The sequence below is a fragment of the Misgurnus anguillicaudatus genome, chromosome 10 (assembly GCF_027580225.2).
Source record: "Misgurnus anguillicaudatus chromosome 10, ASM2758022v2, whole genome shotgun sequence".
Lineage (NCBI taxonomy): Eukaryota > Metazoa > Chordata > Actinopteri > Cypriniformes > Cobitidae > Misgurnus > Misgurnus anguillicaudatus.
The window spans coordinates 40420947-40432210 of NC_073346.2; positions in this window are offsets into that span (position 1 = coordinate 40420947).

An 11264-nucleotide genomic window follows, 5' to 3' on the forward strand; every position below is an offset into this window, starting at 1 on the left:
TAAAAATGGTTTATAAAAGTAGTTGCGGGTAATGTGCTATTTAAAAAAAATCTAAACACAACTACGTATGAAGCTTTCATTTTTTCCTTTATCTTTATTGCCTTATGCAAACAAACAAACAAACGAAATGGGAAAAAAAAATTCAAATAGTTATAAACTCTTAAATATGGGCATTTTTTGCGGCCCCCCCAAAGAAAATGTATTACAAATTTGTTCTAAAATGTAACATTTGAATTAAACAAAACATATAAAATTATTCGAAATAGTGCTGTTGGTTAGCTTAATTACACAGAATTCATGATAAATTAATGTTTTTTATAAAATCTCATAAAACTGGGGCCCCCCTGGCACCATCTCGCGGCCCCCAGTTTGAGAACCACTGGGTTAGTAGACACGCCCAAGTGTCTTTTGGTACTCGGCTCGAGTCCCTTTTCCAAAGTGTTTTTCAAAAATCATGCACCCCGCCTTTAAGTTCACGTCTTATATTTAGCTCTTATTTATGCATCACAGAACATGCAATAGCAAGGCAATGGCAACACACATTCTTTCTGATCCCATTTTTAAACCCTAGTTAGTGTGTAATGTTGATATAATAGCATAAATAATACTTGTAAAATGTTAAAGCTCAAATGCCAGGCGATATATTTTCTTTAACAGAATTCGCCCTTCAAAGCCAGCGAGCGGCCGGTGTCATGAGCAATTCGGTCCCCCCTGGCAAGTATGCCCCCCTAGGACCCCACGTGATTCCATTGGCTGAAAAAAATTCTCATGGATAGTTTTCTTAGCGCCATATTACAATTCCTACAAAATTGCGTTGTTAATGAAAATTGTTTATGTAGTTAGAACGTTGTTAAAATTACAATTGATGTCTTTTAAATGATATGTCTCATATAGTAGTATATAAATAAGGCTATAAGTGGGAGATCTACACTTGCTTGTGTCATTTTATTATTTAGATTATTATAGCTTACTGTATGTACCCTTTCCACTTTTGTACTGTGCAAAGTTAATAAATTACTTATACAAAGCATGATTACTACATAGCTAAATTACACATTAAAATGATAATTTATATGCCATGATTACTACACTTTAAAAAATAAAAGTATTGTTTTTGTAAAGCAGATGATGACACAAAAGTACTGACATGTCTGCAACATGAATATTCGTTTATTTTATTGTTTTTTGTTAACTTTTATAAAAAAAGAATGCTAATCTATCTTGTACAACGTAATTAGCTTGTTAGACCGCTAACGCAGACGAGATATCGCAATGACAAATTTTTGACCAGGCATTAGTGCTAGGTACCAATCGGGGTCCTATAGAGGGGACCAAATTGCCAGGGGGACCCAACTGCTCATGACACCTTTTTGGACTACAGTCCTTTACTTCCTGCTTTAATGACAGAAGAGTTTTTTGACTAAACTCCGCCCACAGGAATACGTCAATCACCAGCTAAGCTAATGGCAAGCTAAGCTGCTATTGAATCACAACACACTAAACAAACTACACAATCAGAACTCGATACATATTTCTGAAGGAGGGACTTCATAGAACAAGGAAGACGTCAGCCTGTTTTTAGGACAGTGAAAACAGCCCTATACAGATATGTAAATTGTGTGGGAAAAAAACATTTTTTACACGTGAAACATGAACACATGTTATATTGCGCACTGTAAAAAGAACGGGACCTTTAAGGTAATGGGGTCATGCGCTGTACATTCTGCAGTATTTCTGTGTGCTTTCATAACATTACATGAAGCAATAAAATAGCACCGTGCCTTTCAAAGTGTTTTCTTTTATCTAAAAAAAACTTTTTAATAACAACTTTCTCCAACTCAACTTTGACTTTGTACATTTATCCAGAGATAAAGCGTAAACTCGACGAGACATGCTGTGTGCTGCGTTGCCAAGTCCTCTACTTTTGTGTGGACTTCGGGGAACTTTACAAACTTCTTCAGCGATTAGATTTTTTTCTGAAGGTTAAAGATAAAAGGATTTCAATCATTATGTGTTGATATTTGGTCTGTGAATAGTCATTGGGATGCTAGTTTTGAATGTTCATTGTGCTGGTTTTTTATACAGAGAATCTGGCAACCCTGACTGTGCACATGCGCAGATGTTTGGTTGGAATTATATAGAATGTACATGTAAATGAACATTTTAATCAGATTGCAATTTTTAGGTTGCATGTAAACTATACTGTCGTTTCAGCATAGCTTTGTGGAAGTTTTTCAAGTGAAATCACACTTTGGTTTTTCATACACATATCCATTAAACATATCCTTATTTTGCTTGTTGGATAATCCATGTAACATCATTAGGACAAGATTTAAGTCTTATTAATGTCTGGTCACATGTCGTCTACTTTTTAATGAATAAATCGGCAGCCTTTAAAATTAAAACCGCTATCGCAGTTTAATTTTAATAGGCCTAATTGATTTTACATTGATACAGTGACTTTATTTAGTCAAAATAAAAGATTTTCACAAGATGATTTTATGTAAATTTGAAAAAGCTTGGATTTCACAGGCAGGGTCACATACTACAGTATATGTGTAAAGGATTAAAGTCACGTAAAACATGAGCTCATTCATTTTATTTTAATCATTATAGCTGGCTGGAGGCTGTCACGGCTCATAAAATCTGTTTATTATTGAGCTCACATTTTAAGCTAATGCTGTAATGCACAGATATTTACTCGATATTTAGACTTTTTGTCTGCTTATGCTACAGTAAGACTGGTGAAAGAGTGATATCAACCAGTAATGCTAGCAGCTTACTGGTTGTCATTAACTTGAACTCAATTATCATCCATTGAGTTGAAAGCTTGTCAGAATAACACAGATTTATGGAGACAATATTTATATCCTGCCAGATGTTTTGGTCACAAATGCATAATTCATGTGAACACCAAACACTGTTTACTCCAGGCTTTCTAAACGCCTCTGGTTTGTTTCAGTGTTTTCTGTGGGTCTATTGAAAGTGAAAAAAGCTAAGTTTGATGTGTAAAAGCGTTTGGCAGAGTATTTTCTCAGGGGATTTGAGTTACCTGTTGTCAATCCAGCTTTTAGCAGCCATGAGAAATGTGAGAACAGTAACATGAAACTGGTATTCAGTGTCTTACTACAAATGTGAATGAGCATAAAATGTGGTGACCAGACGTCCCCGTTTTCGTCCAGTTTTTTGGTGTTCTGTCTCCGACTGGAGCTGTCCCCGGAAATGTCCCCATTTTACAGCCTGTCCAAAACAACCAGAAAATACACACAAAAAAAAACAATCAGCATGTAGTCTTTGTAGTACCAGACCAGAGCAATCATGTAATGCTTATTTTCACCAGCAGAGGGGGCCGCGAGCTATACTAATTTCTTAGTTGCGCGCCACTGATTTAGCGAAGAAGAATTTACTACGAGACACATGAGAAAGCGTCATCAAGTTATCATCAGTCAAGATATGGAAACAGTCAAAGTTATCGGGGGTTAAGGTATAACTACTAATGTTATAATTAAAATAATAAACCAATGAAATAAACTGATCACAGCATGGTATTAAGCATTTGTTTTGTGTAGGCTAAATATGCTACATTTTCCATTATTTCTTCTGTTCTTAAGATTTACACTGCTATGAAATCAGCTGAAGTAGTACCTTTGAAGTAATTTTTGATGAGATATGTCATATCTGTGCCCTGAAAAAAATAGATTTAGGCTACAGAAATTGTTCAATTAATTGAATTAGAAACACTAAAAAAATTACTTAATTAGTATTTTTCTCTTGTTTTTAGTATAAATATTAAAAAATTCTTAAAACAGGATTCATTTCCTTGATAAGCAAATAAGTCTAGTTTGTAGACCAAAAATATTACATTCGCAAAAACAAGCAAAAAAAATCTTACTCTATTGGCAGATTTTTTTTTGCTTGTTTTAAGCACACTTCAGTTTAATATTTTTTGTCTTAAAGTTAGATTTTTTCTTAGGGGATTTTGCTTATGAAGAAAATGCATCTTGATTTAAGAATTTTTAGATATTTGTACTGAAAACAAGACAAAATACTAAGAGTCATTTTTTGCAAAAAATGTTTTGTCCCTATTTTTTAATTTATAGATAACAACAAATAAGATTTTAATGATATATTGACCATTGAACTAGGAAATGTCCCCGGTTTTCATTTTAAAAATCTGGTCACCTTACCTTAGTGTGCTTGCACGCACGTGTTTGTTATTCTGTCCGTGACCCTGCCCAAAATTCAGACACCCACAACAGTTACTGTATATGATCCATGTATGCTATTATCATGCTAACCAGGGCGAACCCATGAAAAAATGTAACATGACATATTGTGAGCCTATATTTCAAATCTTGACCCAAGCTGTTAGCCCTGATGATTCCCACAAAACATTATGTTTGCCTATCTGACATCATTGGCTGAACCATTTGGATGGGTTTGGTGCTGGACAGTTTGTTTGGCTGAACTTTTTATGACCGCTTGCATAATCATTTGTGAATTGTCTTGCGTAGGTATTGACGAATCAAAACCTAAATCTTTAAACTTATGTGATCCTGTAACCTTGTTTCCATCACTGAACCTTCAGGAAATGCAAATGGAGTTGCACATGATATAATGGGATTTTGATATATATTGTATGCGGCCTGTCAGCATCTTAGCAGTGATGTAGATAAATGGGGTGGAGAGTGTGTTGGTACAGAAAGAAAAGCCTCTTTCAGAATTATAAATCTTTGCAGCGCTGTAATTCTTTTTCCCATTTTTATCCATTAAATTCCCCTGACAGCATTTAGGTCTGAATTATTTGTAGTCTGTGTGTGTTGAGAATACTCTTTAGTGTAATGTTCAGTAAGAATTTCTATAAAAATACCTGATATGTTGTTTTAGACATACAGTTACCAAATGCTGTTAAGATGTAGAGGTCCATTGTGAAATGTATTTCTGACCCTGATGGTTATTTATGAGTGGATTAACATGTCATAATTCAACTCAGGCTAGCTTGCCATGTGTACCTCTGCCTACATTTCTGCATAACCTAAAATACGTTGCTCCAGTTACATATCAAGAGCTTGCTTCCAAAACAAGATAACACATATTTTGAAATTACGAACCAAAATTACCAAACATGACAGGCTACATACATGTTGTGACGAACTTCACAGAAGTCACCGGCCGCCACTGGGTTCTATTAAATGTAAAAGGGTTTACGAATTTCAGAATAAATTTGCAGATTACTTGCATACATTCTCTTTTTTTGAGGACCAAGTCAAAAATTTCTGGTTTTATTTAATTTTGAAAGAATATTTGGGGGATAATTACAAAAATGTCAATGTGGTAACCGGTCTGTGTCATTTTCTTTTTAATAAAAATATAAATATATTCATTAAAAAATGTGGAATAAAATATATTCATCTAATTTAGTGTAATATGATTTTTTTTACATACATTTTTACATTATTTGTCAAAGATTATTTAGAAAACTGAGCTGTTTTCAGCATATGTCAGGGCAAATATTACAAAAAAGCATTAAAATTTACATTTAGAAATAACTAATAAAATTATATTTTAAAATGATTTTTTATGATTACGCTTACATGCCATCAAGGTGGGTAAAATATTTAATATTTCTCATTCTTTGGCGCAATTGGTATTTACAACATTTTACAATTTCAGGTCCATTCAGTCTTAACTTTCATAAAAATGTGCAAATGTAATTTTTTATTGCATATAATTAAAGGGACAGTAAGTAGGGTTTTAAGTGTTTTATTAATCAAAATCAATGTCTTTTTTCATAAATATGTCCTTGTTGGTGTCAAATGACCTCTGCCGGTGATCTGACTTTTCTTTGTAAGCTTAGAATTTCTTCTCTTAACTTACATTGAACGGGTAAGTCCAAGGAGACTTCCATGTCTTTCCGCCGTATTGATAAACTATAATAGCAGAAAGGGACAAAAAGCACTAGCCTATACACGTTTTCACACACGTTTTTGTTCAGAACACGTGAACCAGCTGAAACGGACAAGGAGATCAGTGATGCAACACGCATTTGGAAAAGCGAGGTGCTAGAGAGCACTGTTCGTTTGAATGCAAAATACAATTTTACCACTAGATGGGGTAAATCCTACTTATTGTCCCTTTAACATAAATACAGTATGTACATTGAAATAAACGTGTTGCATGCTTTTCAAAGTTTTTAAAAAATATTTTTTAATTTCTCATTAATTTTTGACACTGACCCTAATATCAATCAAACTGCAGTTGGTTTGTTTTGATTTAAGTCTTCATTACTAAAAAAAATACAGCTAAGTAGCACAATAAAACACGAAAAACATGATAACATAATAACAAACATGTTTTTACAGTAATTTTAAATCTCGTTTTGGAACCAAACTCTTCATATATCAGCGCATCTTTTAATGCAATGTCCACTAGATGCGTTTGCTTTTTCTCTGTTTTGACTACGGGGCAACCTTCCAAACTCTAAGAAAGTCTACCCGGAAGAGACTAATGCTATGTGCACACCAAACACGGGACATCGCGTTACTCACTCTCGGGGGATCTAACTTCGTGTCATGCCAATTTTTTGCTACTTGAAGATTTTCAACTTGGCCGAAGACACGTTTGAGGCGAATAGCGCATGCTTTTGCTGCAAACGCGGCACCCTTATTGCGTTTTTGCATTGACTTTGTATGTAATCTACTCGCACAAATTAAAACCTGCTCGTTTTTAAGTAGATTTGTGCAATTTGGTACTCATTAATAGTCATATGCGCCAAAGTGACGTACACTGTTCTTGTGGTTTAACACAGCCGACTAAAATGTATGTATTTTGATCATTCATTACCGTCCCTTTTGTAAGTCGCCTCTATGCTTCCTGTAAACAACCAAGTTTTTGACATACCTCTGCCGAACACGATCAATCAAATGTTTATACGTCACAGCCACAAAAGCCTGAACTGAAAAATATACTCCAGTAATGTTCAGTATTGTCTGCTGTGTAAGCGTGAATGAACCCACATCAAAACGAAGTAAAAACAAACATCTGTAGTGGACACCCAAGATTCAGAGATATGTACCAGGAGAAATGTATTTCAGGTTAAGCAGAAAAATGCATAATTCCAATGAGCGTGAGTAGCTGTTTCATAATATTTGTATATTTTTTTCGATTATTACATAGGATGAAAGTCTGTGCCATCATTGCAACACAAATACCACACGTGTGTGCTTGTGATTTATTTGCGGAATGAACAATGGCTTTCAGTCCCAGTCCAATGTTTCTTGTGTTTGTTCTGAATGTGCACACAACAGACCGTGTGAGTGATGAAGATATCTTTGTTTTCTGGAAGAAAGCTGGACAGAAAGCAATCTGTCTTGCACAGAGCTGAACTCTCTCTTTGTTTTTGAGACGTTCTGCACAACTCTATGCATTTTAAAGACACAAGCAAGTAGAGAAGGACAGTAAAGGTTATTGGGGATATTACATGTCTCATTTCATAGCGCTCATGCCGGACGGCTCGTGCTGAGGACAGCAGATGTGAAATTGGCTTTCAGTGAACGGACTGAACTAGGGATGCTCATTTCAGTTAATTTTTCCGACCGACAACCACAGCTTGTTAACCGTTCACAGATAAGATTTTGATATTAAATTGTCATTGAGTGAAAATACAGTTGATGGTTGTCTGCAGGGTTCCCACGGGTCCTTGAAATCTTTAAAAGTTTCTGAATCTGGGGAAAAAATTCAAGGCCCTGGGAAGTTTTTAAAAATATACATGCATAGATACAGGTCATTGAAAGTGCTTGAATCTATTTTATGCAAGAAGATTTCTGGGAAAAAAAATCCATATTATACCCTGTGTAGTGTAGGATAATATCCTAAAAATTCTTAAGCACACATGCTAAACTGTACGCTTTAAATGTTTATATTTTCTGTATGCGAATGTTGATTCATACCAAAAAAAAAACGTCTCGGGTTACATATGTAACTGTTGTTCCCTGAAAAGGGAACGAGACGCTGCGTCTCTCTTGCTATACTTCCTGCCTCCCTGTAATGCCGTCTTTGGCAATATTTCAGATAGCGATATACTTCCTGGCTCCGGCTTCACCCTGTCTTTATCGTTAAGCCTCACCATTGGTTGAATTTGATATACACATTCAGACGCACTTACCCCTGGAGGCGTCCCCAAAGTGTCACCGCAGTGGCGCAGCGCGAGTTCCCTCGAAAGGGAACTGTAACAATGTATCTTTAAAGGTAACACATTGTAACCTTGCTCTCACTTGAAATGTGTCCCCACATGTAGTCCTTGAATTTGAGGGTATTGGACCTGGAAAGTCCTTGAGAGGTCCTTGAATTTGAAGATAAGTAAGGTGTGGGAACCCTGTGTCTGTGACCCGGTGAAAGCAATACAATTTTATTTTGTAGACATTTTATTTAATTTGAACGTGCAAACAGCAGCAGCACATCAACATCAGAACCAGGATTTATACATTAACAAATTTTCATGCAACATTACATTATCAAAGGTCACACGATCAGTCCAGAGGATTTATATCTCTTTCATCTACCACAGTGGCCATTTCTTAAAGTGTTGCTTTCTGTTTGTGCAAAAAGAAAGATGTTTATGGTCAGGGTCTAGGACAGAGGAGATCAGCGAAGGTCTGTCCGGAGATGGACCGCGTCATCTTGCCAATCTTGCACACTCACGCGCGTCTCCATGCAGCTTTACCTTATTTACACATATTTAAAAGTAATTATTTAGTGAATATATATTTCAAAAATTGAACACAAGAAAGAGTCTGAAAATTACAGAAAATAAAAACGCAATCAAAATATACTGACTATACCAGAACAGGCCTTAAATAGTAGCCAATCCTACTGTGGTCACATTAGTACTGGTATTAGTATATTTTTCCACTGTATTGAATGGCTTTGCAATGTATCGTGTTACACTGCCATCTGAACGGTCTCATTTATACAGGCTTTGCAGCTCCCCCTTGTGTTTTTTAGAAAGATGTGCAATCATTGTGGTGATCTGAAATCATCGCGATGAGGTCAAACAATCGCGATGAGATGATTATTTAATCATTGTGACAGTCCTAGGTCAAATGTTTGGGACGTAGAAAACTGAGTGATTTCAAACCAAAGTTTTGAATCTGTCTTTGGAAAACTCCAAATTAACTTAGTAATATTGGGTGGCAATACTAATATTGAACCTTGCCTTAGCAAACACCACTTAATCAAACATTTTGTCATTTCATTACATAAAAGCGGTAAGCTTGTAGAAGTACATTACACAGATTTTACCACAATTACAGTGTGTTAAAGGCACGATGTGAAGTAAATCATTATTCCCTAATCACACAACCTTAAGTGGGTTTATTGCTTTAAATCCATTAATGCTGAAGGTCTCTATGTAATCTTTTATGCCGGATGTGTTGTTGGACTACACTGAGGTGAAACATTCATACAAGCGTCTGTCTTCATGCAGATATTTCACAGCGACTCAGGCAATTAAAGCTGACAGATATAACCCGTGTGTCCATTAGATGTCAGTCTTCTTTATTCCCGACACCTGTGTTATGTTGTTGAGGCCGGTTATGTGCAGGATTTATCAGGCAGGTGTTATTCATTATAGAGGATTAATAAACCAGCTGTTTATGATGAGCTTCAATCTCGTGATGGATTATTCATATTGGCTGTACAATGTTCACGTGGCTAATTATAGTAATTGTTTTTCTTAGCGTGTTAAAGCTGTTGAACTGGTTAAAAGCCTCAGAATCTCCTTTTATAGCAGGTGTTTGTATTAGAATGATGGACTGCACACATGAGGTTATCTGTGTTTGTATAATCCTCTGCTCTTTATCGCCTCATTACTCTTATAGATATTGTTTTCGGAGAGGGAACACTGCTAGCATACTAATGTAGAAAACACTCTGTCTGCATTAAAGTTTATCTTATAGTGTCCTTCATAATGGATATTTTTGTAAGAATGGTCAAACTATTTTGGAATAGTTACTTATTTATTTATAGATTTATTTTAGCAATGCTATTTTTGTTTTGAAATCATTTCACAAAAAACTAAGGTAGAAAAGATCCCTTAGTGAGATCATCCTATAATCAGCCCGTGAGATTGCCGATACACGATAGTATTAGGGGAGGGGGCAATAGTTTTTTTCATTTATGTATTTGTTCATTTTTTACACATTTATGATAAACCACTAGATTAGTGGATCATAAAGAATCTGATTTACTCTAAAGGGGAGCTGGCAATACTGTCACGCCTGGTCTCTGTCATATGTCATATCGTCGATAGACAGTATTGTCTATTGGCACAACCCATAATGAATCATAGTTAAAATACCATCAGTCTGAAAATAAGCATTTTGTAAAAGGTGTTTGGATTTGAGGCATATCGGTATCATATACACTCACCTAAAGGATTATTAGGAACACCATACTAATACTGTGTTTGACCACCTTCAGAACTGCCTTAATTCTACGTGGCATTGATTCAACAAGGTGCTGAAAGCAAATGTTGGCCCATATTGATAGGATAGCATCTTGCAGTTGATGGAGATTTGTGGGATGCACATCCAGGGCATGAAGCTCCCGTTCCACCACATCCCAAAGATGCTCTATTGGGTTAAGATCTGGTGACTGTGGGGGCCATTTTAGTACAGTGAACTCTCTTTGAACCAATTTGAAATGATTGAACTTTGTGACATGGTGCATTATCCTGCTGGAAGTAGCCATCAGAGGATGGGTACATGGTGGTCATAAAGGGATGCACATGGTCAGAAACAATGCTCAGGTAGGCCGTGGCATCTAAACGATGCCCAATTGGTACAAAGAGGCCTATAGTGTGCCAAGAAAACATCCCCCAGACCATTACACCACCAGCCTGCACTGTGGTAACAAGGCATGATGGATCCATGTTCTCATTCTGTTAAACGCCAAATTCTGACTCTACCATCTCTCATCAGACCAGGCAACATTTTTCCAAATATCACAACAACCAACCAGTGCATTGTACAACGACTGATAAACAAAGCAGAAGTATTACAGCTACCAAACTGCTCCACTGAAGAAAGCTGGCATTCGGCATCATCCAGGAGGTTTCAGTCACGTTTAAAAGCTCTTAAAGAGGGTTTTGCATCTGAACTCTTCTATAGTTTTTTAAAAAGTTTTTACAGAAGCACATACGGTTCTGTTGCTTGTTAATCTCTGACCTCATATAGGATGAAGGTTTAAATATTGCTTAAAAAATG